Source organism: Natator depressus, chromosome 1, assembly GCF_965152275.1.
Source record: "Natator depressus isolate rNatDep1 chromosome 1, rNatDep2.hap1, whole genome shotgun sequence".
NCBI lineage: Eukaryota > Metazoa > Chordata > Testudines > Cheloniidae > Natator > Natator depressus.
In genome coordinates this window covers 105,237,527-105,250,120 of record NC_134234.1, presented here as the reverse complement: position 1 = coordinate 105,250,120, position 12,594 = coordinate 105,237,527, and the positions used below count along the sequence as shown (strand labels likewise).

Genomic DNA, 12,594 nt, shown 5'->3' with positions numbered 1-12,594 from the left:
ATGGCCCATTTAGACAGTTGAGAAGAAGGTGTGAGGATACTTAACTTTAGGGAAATAGATTCAATATGTGTAATGACCCAGCCACTCCCAGTCTCCATTCAAACCCAAGTTAATGGTATTTAGTTTGCATATTAATTCAAGCTCAGCAGTTTCTCATTGGAGTCTGTTTTTGAAGCTTTTCTGTTGCAAAATTGCCACCCTTAAATCTTTTACTGAGTGGCCAGAGAGGTTGAAGTGTTCTCCTACCAGTTTTTGAATGTTATGATTCCTGATGTCAGATTTGTGTCCATTTATTCTTTTGTGTAGAGACTTTCCGGTTTGGCCAATGTACATGGCAGAGGGGCATTGCTGGCACATGATGGCATATATCATATTGGTAGATGTGCAGGCGAACGAGCCCCTGATGGCGTGGCTAATGTGATTAGGTCCTATGATGTGCCACTTGAGTAAATATGTGGACAGAGTTGGCATCAGGCTTTGTTGCAAGGATAGGTTCCTGGGTTAGTGTTTTTGTTGTGTGGTGTGTAGTTGCTGGAGAGTATTTGCTTCAGGTTGGGGGGCTGTCTGTAAGCGAGGACTGGTCTGTCTGCCAAGATCTGTGAGAGTGAGGGATCATTTTTCAGGATAGGTTGTAAATCTTTGATGATGCGCTGCAGAGGTTTTAGTTGGGGTCTGAAGGTGACAGCTCTTTGTTGGGCCTGTCCTGTAGTAGGTAACTTCTGGGTACTCTTCTGGCTCTGTCAATCTGTTTTTTCACTTCAGCAGGCGGGTATTGTAGTTTGAAGAAAACTTGATAGAGATCTTGTAGGTGTTTGTCTCTATCTGAGGGATTGGAGCAAATGTGGTTGTATCTTAGAGCTTGGCTGTAGACAATGGATCGTGTGGTTTGTCCTGGATGGAAGCTGGAGGCATGTAGGTAAGTATAGCGGTCAGTAGGTTTCTGGTATAGGGTGGTGTTTATGTAACCATCGCTTATTAGCACAGTAGTGTCCAGGAAATGGACTGCTTGTGTGGACTGGTCCAGACTGAGGTTGATGGTGGGATGGAAATTGTTGAAATCATGGTGGAATTCCTCAAGGGATTCTTTTCCATGGGTCCAGATGATGAAGATGTCATCAGTGTAGCACAAGTAGAGTAGTGCTGTTAGGGGACGAGAGCTAAGGAAGCATTGTTCTAAGTCAGCCATAAAAATGTTGGCATACTGTGGGGCCATGTGGGTACCCATAGCAATGCCGCTGACTTGAAGGTATATATTGTCCCCAAATGTGAAATAGTTGTGGGTGAGGACAAAGTCACAAAGGTCAGCCACCAGGTTTGCCGTGACATTATCGGGGATACCGTCCCTGATAGCTTGTAGTCCATCTTTGTGTGGAATGTTGGTGTAGAGGGCTTCTACATCCATAGTGGCCAGGATGGTGTTTTCTGGAAGATCACCGATGGATTGTAGTTTCCTCAGGAAGTCAGTGGTATCTTGAAGATAGCTGGGAGTGCTGGTAGCGTAGGGCCTGAGGAGATAGTCCACATAGCCAGACAATCCTGCTGTCAGGGTGCCAATGCCTGAGATGATGGGGCGTCCAGGATTCCCCGGTTTATGGATCTTGGGAAGCAGATAGAATATCCCTGGTCGGGGTTCTAGGCATGTATCTGCACAGATCTGTTCCTGTGCTTTTTCAGGGAGTTTCTTGAGCAGATGGTGTAGTTTCTTTTGGTAATCCTCAGTGGGATCAGAGGATAATGGCCTATAGAATGTGGACTTAGAGAGCTGCCTAGCAGACTCTTGTTCATATTCCAAATTATTCATGATAACGACCTCACCTCCTTTGTCAGCCTTTTTGATTATGATGTCAGAGTTGTTCCTGAAGCTGTTGATGGCATTGTGTTCAGCAAGGCTGAGGTTATGGGGTAAGTGATGCTGCTTTTCCACAATTTCAACCCGTGCACGTCGACGGAAGCAATCTATGTAGAAGTCCAGTCTGTTGTTTTGACCTTCAGGAGGAGTCCACACAGAATCCTTCTTTTTGTAGTGTTGGTAGGAAGGATTCTGTGGGTTAGTATGTTGTTCAGAGGTGTGTTGGGAATATTCTGTGAGTCGGAGACGTCGAAAGTAGGCTTCTAGGTCACCACAGAACTGTATCATGCTCGTGGGCCTGGAGGGACAAAAGGAGAGGCCCCGAGATAGGACAGACTCTTCTGTAGGGCTAAGAGTATAGCTAGAAAGATTAATAATATTGTTGGGTGGGGTAAGGGAACTACTGTTGTGGCTCCTTGTGGCATGTGGCAGTTTAGATAGTTTAGTGTTCTTTTTCCTTTGTAGAGAAGCAAAGTTTGTGTTGTAAATGACTTGTCTAGTTTTTGTAAAATCTATCCATGGGGAAGTTTGTGTAGAAGGTTGGTTTTTTATGAGAGTATCCAGTTTTGAAAGCTCATTCTTAATCTTTCCCTGTTTGCTGTATAGGATGTTGATCAGGTGGTTTTGCAGTTTCTTTGAGAGTGTGTGGCACAATCTCACAGCATAGTCTGTGTGGTATGTAGATTGTAATGGATTTTTTACCTTTAGTCCTTTTGGTATGACGTCCATCTGTTTGCATTTGGAAAGGAAGATGATGTCTGTCTATATCTGTACGAGTTTTTTCATGAAGTTGATGGATTTCCATTCCATACAGCTAAATTCAGTGCCTTGCATAATGACAGGTTTCAGAGTAGCAGCCGTGTTAGTCTATATCCGCAAAAAGAACAGGAGTACTTGTGGCACCTTAGAGACTAACGAATTTATTAGAGCATAAGCTTTCGTGGGCTACAGCCCACTTCATCTGATGCATAGAATGGAACATATAGTAAGAAGATCTATCTATATATATATATACATACATACTGAAAACTGTTATCTAAGTTACCACAGAGTTCTTTCTAAGCAAGCCTACTTTATTCTTAGGATAAAAAGCGTTACAGAGAAAACGTATTAAAATGCTAAAAGACACACATGCCAATAAGCCTATGAGGCATCACCTGTCAGGCTTTGGGTTCTAGGCAGTCAGAGCCAGCCAGAGAGTCAGAAGTGAACCCAGGGCAGCGCTGAAACCGGGGCCCGAGGGACAGGCTTTGGGTTAGAACAGAGGTCAGAGTTCACAGAGAAGCCAAATCAGGATTGGAGTCTAAGCGCAGGCTGAAGGTGAAAGCCCAGTTGGAGTCAGTTCATCAGAGCTTCAGATCAGAATAGGTACCCAGTCTTACGAGGCTTTAGTAGACCAAGTCCTTCCAATCTTCTCCTGAGGATTGGGGTCCTCTGTAGACCAGGAATCCTGGTGTTTGCTAGATCAGGAAGAAAGTCCTGAGTCAGCCAAAATGCAGTCTTTTTATCCAAAAGTCTTTTTCTTTGTCTGAGGGTCTCTGGAGAATTCAGTGTGAACTAGTTATGCATATCTCCCCAGAGGCTGATAGCAGAGGAAGTTCATGAGCATCCCCCTCCCTATTAGAGAAGATACATGCAATGCCAAAACATGTACACAATTGCATTTTTAATACAATGTATCCCAAAGGTGTTGGCACAAATATGATAAAGTTTAACTCAGCTCGGTAAAGCTTATTTTAATTCCATAAGGTTTGTTCAGTACATTACAGGATATTGTCAATTGTCACAGTAACTTCACAGAATTCAGCGGTGTTGTACCCACTATGGCTAAATTGGTATACATTTATTGAAATAGAAATTTCATAAACATTTTGTGATGGTTATCCATAGAGAGGTTCCTAAACATTAGTGAGCACTAGGGTCTGACAAAACCCATTAATGTCATTTGGGTTGGTCCTACAGACTTTATCGGGAATTGGATCTGGTCCTTAGTATAGCAGTCTCATTGACATCTGGGACTACACAAAAGTGTAAAGTTAACGTATGAATAAGTGTTTGCAGGACTGGAGTGTATAATGTATGCTTCCTAGAAATTTACTTTTTTGCCTGAGGAGCCAAATTTATCCCTCACGACTGAACTGAAGTCTGAGTTATGGTCCAAAGCATGAATTTGAGTTATGGTCCAAAAACTATGTATCATTTAATAGGACCAATAATTGTATTATTGCATATTTAGACTCCAAGGCCTATTTATTTCCTTTTGTTTTAAAAAAAAGCTTTACATAGTGCTGAGATTTCATCAAGGATATAAAACTGATTAGATTTGGCTACTCTAGTTCATATAATCAGTTCAAATGAAGAGCTTCCTACAGATATGTCTGAGTGCCGGAGAAATCATAAATTACAATTCTAAATAGTCCCATTTATATGAGTGGTGCAAGTTAAGGCCCAGTCCTATTCCCATTAAAGTATTCTGAAAAATTCCCAATGAATTCACTGGTTCTAAATCAGTCCTTTATTTAACATGGTCATCTATAGCTATGTGGGAACCAATGTCACGGTCTAATATCACTTCCAACTTGTCTAAACCAGAACAGTCTCTCCACTTTCTCAGAAATATTCTGAAAGAACAGATAGTCTTTGAAACAAATTCTGGCTCAGCACATTGGATGAAGCAGGTTTAAAGTAAGTAGCTGATTCACACAAGCTGAGGAGCTAGCTCATAACATTTTATCAAGATGTCTCTCGCTATATAAGCCAAAATATAATATATATATTTCAGTTTATATATTCATGTCAAAAAGTGTTTGTCTCAAAATAAAAGAATTAGATCAACAAAATGAGTATAGTTCTTTTAACATCTGTTCTGTTTCCACTGGATGGTATTTTGAAAAATATAGACAGAAATATCTTCCAGTAATTATGAAAAAAGTATTTTTCAGTTGAAAACCTGCCAGGAACAATGACAGAAAGCAAACACAAGATTGGAGATTTACCTAATCATTGATCTTCTTTTGTAAATCAGATCTTCAGCTCTGCATGAATCATTTAGCTTAATAGTCACAAGGAATTTCATTTTGCTGTATGTTCATACAGGATATTGTCTCTATGGAATTAGTTGTCCAATCAGGGTGACTTTCCCTCCTATTTCACCTCTTTTCTTTCTGCACTTTTTAATGTGAATAAGGCTCCCACAAGCAGGAGGTTGGCAGCATAGATACTTTAAACATCAGTTAATCTTTTATTTCTCTTTTCCTCCTTCCCCAGCTTCTGTAGATTCAAATACTTTCACTGGTGATGCAGGCATGACCTCTTCTGAATAGACAATGTGACACAGTTTAACATATTCAGTGTTTATAAATAATGTTTCCACATATACTCCAGATATTCACATGCAGGTTTTTCTTTACCCAGCCATTTCCTCCAAGACTCCTGGAATTTCAGACATAGTTTAAGAAATAATCTTCTGTACTTCAGGTAAAATTATAAATTACATGGTAATTATTATTATAATCGCTGTATATTGGCCAAATCCTTATTCACGTGGATAGTCCTTATTGAAGGGAGTAATCCCACTGAATTCCATGCATGACCCAACTAAGTGGTGTGGCTGCCTAAGAAAACAATATGCATTTATGGCTAATGCAAAGTCTCTTCAGTCATCTCTTAAATGGTATTAGAGGCTTCATGGATGCTTCATCAGTGGTCACTTTTTTTCTTTTAAATCCCTTTAATCTCCCTTGCAGAGCCAAAAGGGCTAATGTTTTGAGAAAAATGCTGCCATGGGCTGATCTTAACTGTTGCTCAAAACACAAGTATGCTGTATTTACCAATGTTCATTCCCTCTCCCAGAGAGTGAGGGTCACCTCTAATACATCCAGGGGTCTCCACTCATAGACTCATAGATTTTAAGGCCACCAGGAACCATCATGATCATCTAGTCTGACCTCTTGCACATTACAGGCCACAAAACCTCACCCACCCACTCCTGTAATAGACCCCCTAAACTCTGGCTGAGTTACTGAAGTCCTGAAATTATGATTTAAAGACTGCACATTACAGAGACTCCGCCACTTACATTTGTTTAAAGCTGCAAGTGACCCATGCCCCATGCTGCAGAGGAAAGCAAAAACACCCCCAGATCTCATACCTCAGTCCCTCACATGGAAATGAGATGTAATAATCATTAAGGTATCATGTCACTCTGATGCTGCTGTAGTTTACAAATATTTTAATTATATGTTTTATTTTCTCCTTTTGTGTAATGCAGCGAAGCCAGAGATACATTAGAATTCCATTTTTGTGTTTTCCCAGTATGTAAATGCTGTACACAGTGCAGTTTTACCAGGGTATAAGATCCCTCTGGTAAGTATTTTCAGCAAGTCGTATCTCTTCACTAATTCTTGGCAATGCCCTGATGTTCACTGCATTTCAAATGTGCATTCTGGTGTAACCATCCACTTGAGGTAAGGCAATAGAGGATCTCAGCCAAGTAGACTCAATAATACCCTGTGCGCCTACACCTGCGTTGTTGTTGTTGTTGCTTTTCTGGTAAAAGGTCCTTCTTTTACTAACAGACTGATATGTTATGCTGTAAAAGTGTACCACAAGCTTTGCATTTTTGCTGGGCCTTTACCATTTACTTGTATCACCCCTACCCTGACACCTTTACATGGCCTTAAAAATTAATGCAGTTCCTTTAATAGTCTTCCAGAGCCTGGGGGGTGGGAGGGTGGGTTATGTGCTTGGGTGTCTGAATTCATATAAAGGAACAAACCATGTGCCTGAGAGCCAGATGTATCCTTTAGTACTGACATTACATTCATCTTTGAGGAAAAATATTTCCATGATGCCTGGGAAGTTCCACAACCTAATGCAGTAACACTAAGACGCCTATTTTATTTTTAATTTAGAGGGCCATATCATAAACTTATGTAAATCCATGTTGCTTTACTGAAGTTAATAAGCTACCTTGATTTACACCAACTGAAAATGTGTTGGCTGGAATTTAAAAAAAAAGCCAATAGCAAAGAGCCATTTTATGTTATTTTGTGTATTCACAATGCACATCTCTGGATACATTTGTATATTATGCATATACACTACATATACTCATTGTCTTTGAAATATCTGTCTGATGGGGTGGGTTGAAAGGACTGTGACCAGAGGGGAGGCGGGGGGAACAAGCTACTCAGGAGTCCAACACTTAAAAGGTGTTGGACTCCTGAGTAGCTTGTTCCCCCCACCTCCCCTCTGGTCACTGTTCTTTCAACCCACCCCATTACAGAGATAACTACCACGGCTATTTTCTCCAGTTTTCAAAGCAAATGTCATGTTATTTTTCAGAGATGGTGTGACATACCAGAGTGCAATTTAGACTAATGATCAGCTGTGTCAGCCCTACCCTGCAACCTTGAGTGTCTTACAATGCCTTACTGAAATAGCTCCCACCTGGGCCACTCACAAACCGCCTTACAGCATGCAAGCTATACCTTGAGTTACACTCTGGCTCTGACCAATTTGGTTATACTTCAGGGTGACCTCAAGACACCTCCAGTCTTAGATTTCCCCCAGAAATGTATGTCCTGTACTGCCCAGCCATCTCCTGGACAATACAAGTTATATTAAGCCCATTATTTCTTTAAAAGAATAATATGCGCACAATTTGTCACCGCAAATGGAGTTGTCCAGCCACTTCAATTTAAATACACTGGATGAGATAAAACAATAAAACAAGTTTATTAACTACCACGAAACAGATTTTAAGTGAGGACAAGTAATGAGGCATAAAAATCAGAAATACAATAAAAATAAAAATAAAATGCTACTGGTGACTAACTTAACAAACTATGGTAAATTCAAAGCAAAGTTCTCCCACCACATGCTCTCAGCAATCTTAATGACCCCTTCTCCCAGAGTCCAATGAAGGCTTCTGTTGGTGCTTCAGGTGCAATGAATGTGATGAGCGGGGGGGGAGGGTGGGTGCCTTGGGGTGTTTGTCCCTCCTTTTTATATTCCTGTCTCCCCATTTGAGAATTTCCAGCTGGAAGCAGTTTGTGTGGAAGGAAACTCTTTGCTAAAATGTAGATTTTTCACCCATGCCCCCTTTCCTGACAAAGAATGGCCAGTTAACAGGTAATGGTCCATCAGTCTTGTTTATACCTGGCTGAGACAGCTTACTCTTTGTCTCAAGAAACTGGTTTGGCCTTTTCCCAGACTTCTCTAGAAAACATACTTTTAGTCATGATCTCAATTTATGTTTAAAACTTCACATATAACTCTACTACATGCATTTTGCCATGGTATTATTGATCAGCAAATTATGAGTTTTTAAATGATACCTCACAAGGCTTGCCTTGTAGCAAAACAATGACAATAGTCTGTAGGCTGTGAACACAGACGTATATTCTGTCACAGATGGGCTCAAACCAGAACACAGAATTTGACCTCTCACTCCTTTCCCTTCTTGAAATTCTGGACCACAGATACAAACTTTACAATCAAACATTTCTAAAATGGACCAAGCTGGAGCATCAAACCCAAGCACTCTGCACTTCAGGGAACATTGCACTAAAATCTGATTCCAGATCTGAATATAAACTTCACTACTCTGGCTGATCTCTAGTATTAATTGAGGCCAGAATAAATGTTATTCATGATGAGCTAACTCCTTAGCAGATTTTTTTCCTAGAAATATTTTATTTAATATGTTTTGAACTGAAATTTCACTGAACCTATTTAGAATTTCCCCATGTTATTAGAACACAATAGTCATAACCAAGTACACCTTTCAGAACTGTTAATTAAAAGGGAATGTTGGGATAAATAAACACATATGCCAGGGGAGAAAACCTGAATTTGTGCTGGAAATGGCCCACTTTGATTATCATACACATTGTAAGGAGAGTGATCACTTTACATAAGCTATTACCAGCAGTAGTGTGGGGTGGGGGGAGAGAAAACCTTTTGTCGTGATAATCACCCATTTTTTCATGGTTTGTGTATATAAAAACGTCTTCTGTATTTTCCACAGTATGCATCCGATGAAGTGAGCTGTAGCTCGCGAAAGCTTATGCTCAAATAAATTGGTTAGTCTCTAAGGTGCCACAAGTCCTCCTTTTCTTTTTGCAAATACAGACTAACACGGCTGTTACTCTGAAACCTGTTCTTTTTAGAGGTCAACAGTTGGGATCTCCTGCAGTGCTTATGTTAATTGTTGTCCAAATTTTTACCAGGAACTGTTTTGTCCATATGGCACTCGGTGAACATGTTTGTAAATATAGGGTCTGTAGAGAGAAATGAAAATAAGAAAACTATAGTACATACAGAGAAACCTAATACTTCACCTGCTCTATTATGATATATAATTTGCAATGGTGATTAAATATGTGTGTACACATTATATACATGTATACAAGAGGAAAATAGTTATTTATATAGAGAATGTTTATCAGAATAAAGAGAAATATGTACTGTACACAGAGATGCAGATGGAGGCTCAGATTATTGGGAATAACTAGTTCCCAAGGCTTGAAAAAAGCAAAAGGGACTCTCAGAAGTGAGTATAATGTCCAAAACTTCACTGCAAGGACATTGTTGCCCACTGGAGGTCACATTTCTCAACCCAAGAGGCATTGTTATTCCCTATAAAACGTATATAGATAGATGTTTTTAGTTAGTTATATTGCTTGAGGATGAATTTCTCCTACAAATGTGTATTGCAAAAAAAGCATACAAAATGGTGTTTGTCCCTTGATTCTCATTTATGATTTCTAAAGACAGTCTTTTGTTTTCAAAAAATAATTTCTTATTTGTTTTTGTTTATTATTATTTACAATTTTTTTTTACATTTATAAATACAAGGTTCTGACTTCCATTATTTGCTGAAGGACTGTGGCAGGTTCTTTGAAAAAGCGGAATGGTGACATCTTAGCAAATTTAAACTTGAGATACTGAAATTCAATATTGCCTTTATCACACTTCTACTTGGAACTAGGAAAGCTGTTAGTCAAGTTTCAGCTTCAAGCAGTGATATCATCATCCAGGTCTTTCAAGGATCTTGGGAAAAACCTCCACCAAAAAGAAGTCAGAACTGATATTTTCCTTTTTATATAAAGAAAAGTGGAAAATGAAACACTTTGAAGAAAACCCCAAACTTTGAAGCTAGATTTCTTTTTTAACTTCATAAAGAAGTAAACAAAACAAAGATTTAGATTACTTTAGATTTCCTGATCAGTATGAGATAGCAGCTGGCCAAAACCAAATCTGTATACCTGTAAACTCTCGAGGGATGGGGGATGGTTCTGTTCTCACTTCCCTCATGTTAACCAATACATATATATTAGGCGTAGTATATACTGTATTAACAGGTATTATGTGCCTGCTATTAGTATGTGTGTGTGTGTGTGTGTGTGTTTGGGGAAGTTATGTTTACTGAATGTATTATGCTCTCCCGACTATTCTGGTCACCCATGTCTAGTATCCCACAACACTCTGCAAAGCTGAAGTCAGTTTTGGCATTAGAAAATAGGAGGCCTGCCAAAGCCAAGATACATGCCTGGTGTGTCCTAGCACAGGCTGGGATGTACTTCTATACCGAACTGGTTTGGCATGAAGTATCCAAAACAGAGATAAGGAAAGTACAGAACCAAACAAGTTAAGGAACTGCTATTAACTAATGGGTTGTAATTTAGTGACATATAGAGAGTTTTGTAACTTCTAAAACCACACTATAAATACAGCTAGTTTAAATGCATATTTCCAAATCACACCTTCTATGTAAGGTGAACACACTTCAATAATTTGCTTCCCAAATACTCACCAGATTGACCATTCATTGCTCCTCTGTCTTTGGTGCACACCTTCCAAGACTGGGTAACACTTACCACCAGAATTCCTGGCTAATGTTGACTCTTGTGACTACCCCTGATCAGATGGCCCTGATTGTAAAGGACAAAGAGCATAATCTCAGAAACCTCCTCTCATCAGGCAGAAGGAAAATAGTGACATGCTGCAAGGACATTGCAAACAGAGTTAACCATCTGGCTGTCTCCCTTCTCACTGAAGTGACTGTGGCTTCTGTTCAAGAAGAAGGTGAGAAGCCATGAGGCTGCCAGCTGACAATGAGAAGTACTTATGGAATGGACTTTTGTTTAGTTAGAAGGGATAGAACTGAAATAATGCTCTGGAAGGTGTTAGCCTGAGGTGTAGGATGCAGGAGGGAAAGCAATAGGAAGAGGCTACACATTTCAGATTTTTGTCTACTGTGTAAAAATACAGTAAGTATCAAACAATTCCTGATCTCTCATCTTTTGTCATCTGGCTTATTTGAATAGTGGCCAATCCCCCTATCTGTTGGAGAGCTTTGGGCTGAATGGACAACTTCCTCACAGGAGAGAACCTGTTACTCCTGGCTCAGGCAGAGCTCTCATCTCTGACCACTGCCTGATAAGCTGCCTTTGACCTTATACTAGATCTGGCTGAAAAAAATTGATTTTTTTTTAAAGAAAAAGTTTACCATTCTTTGTGTGATATCTTTGCAGAAATGTTTCCCTCTTTTTGACCTGCTCTGGTTTATACAGAGGCATCATTCTCCTCCACTCTCTTTATGCCCTGCATATCCTTCCTGGGGCCTCCTACATAGTCACAGCATCCAGCCTTTTTTATCCACAGCCTCTCCCTTGGTTCTTTGCTGTTTAGGTCAAAAAAAAACCCAAGACAAGCCCCCTTGCTCAGCATGCTCCTTTCTTCTTCTTCCTCAGACAGCTCAGACACTTCCCTGCCTTCTTCCTTTTCTGAGGTTGGCCAGCTTGGCCTTCTCATTTTTTGCTGCCCAAAGGAACATGTCGTTTGGAAAGAAAGAAGTTTTCCTCTGCGTCTTTGGTTCTTCAATCTGGCTGCATGAACTATCATTACAAACTAATGAGGAATGGGCATTGCACCTGAAATGACTCAGCAGCCATTCCATGGTTGAACCACCATCAGCAGTGGGACAGAGAGACCATTGAAATGAACATAAAGTAGTTGTCTTCTTCCCTTACCTCAACTCCTTTGGCTTGTGCCTCTCTTCCATGACACCCAAACTATATCTCAAAGGAGATAAAGAGGAAGCCATCAGTATTCCCCTCCCTGCCATTATGATCTCCTCCTGGGTAAAAGCAGAAGGGATCAATCTCTGGCACATCTTGGAGATTTCCCCTGCCTCTAGACATCAACCCAAAATGCCTCTAATTTCACATTCCACCCAGTGCAGGCAAACTAAAAAAAACCCTGAAGGTTAAAAGCACCTAGATTCCTTAAATAAGTTCAGGTACATTTGTCACTGCTTTCCACCACACATGTAGTACCCATATATGTATCTGTAGGTAGTCTGAGTAAATTACCATGATTGAGACTATACTTTCAGGGATCATTTCTATAGTTTGTAACTAGAGAAGTGTAGCCGAAAGTGTCTTGAGCTGGTGCAATTCCTGGCCACTAGGTGAAGGAGGAAGGTGAATGAAAGAGAGAAGGGAGAAAGTCAGACATGATTCAGCTACAGGGAGTAACAGACAGATGGCAGTTTAATTCAAAAAAGGCCTTCTCCTACTTAACTGGTATTTACATGGCATATTTTTCAGGATTCCAGAATGGCCACCAGGTTTCCTGGAAGTGATCTCATAAGACACATCTCATCTGTTAATATCAGCATTTATCTTCTTGGGCAAACTTTGCAGGGCGCCCATTAACTCTGTTGAAGAGTATCT

The 12,594-nt window shown here is 40.1% G+C and overlaps 1 pseudogene; it reads left to right on the top strand.

The window, feature by feature from the left end:
- The first annotated feature begins 12,238 nt into the window (after positions 1-12,238).
- On the top strand, positions 12,239-12,341 carry LOC141981131 (small nucleolar RNA U3; annotated as a pseudogene).
- The last annotated feature ends 253 nt before the right edge of the window (positions 12,342-12,594 follow it).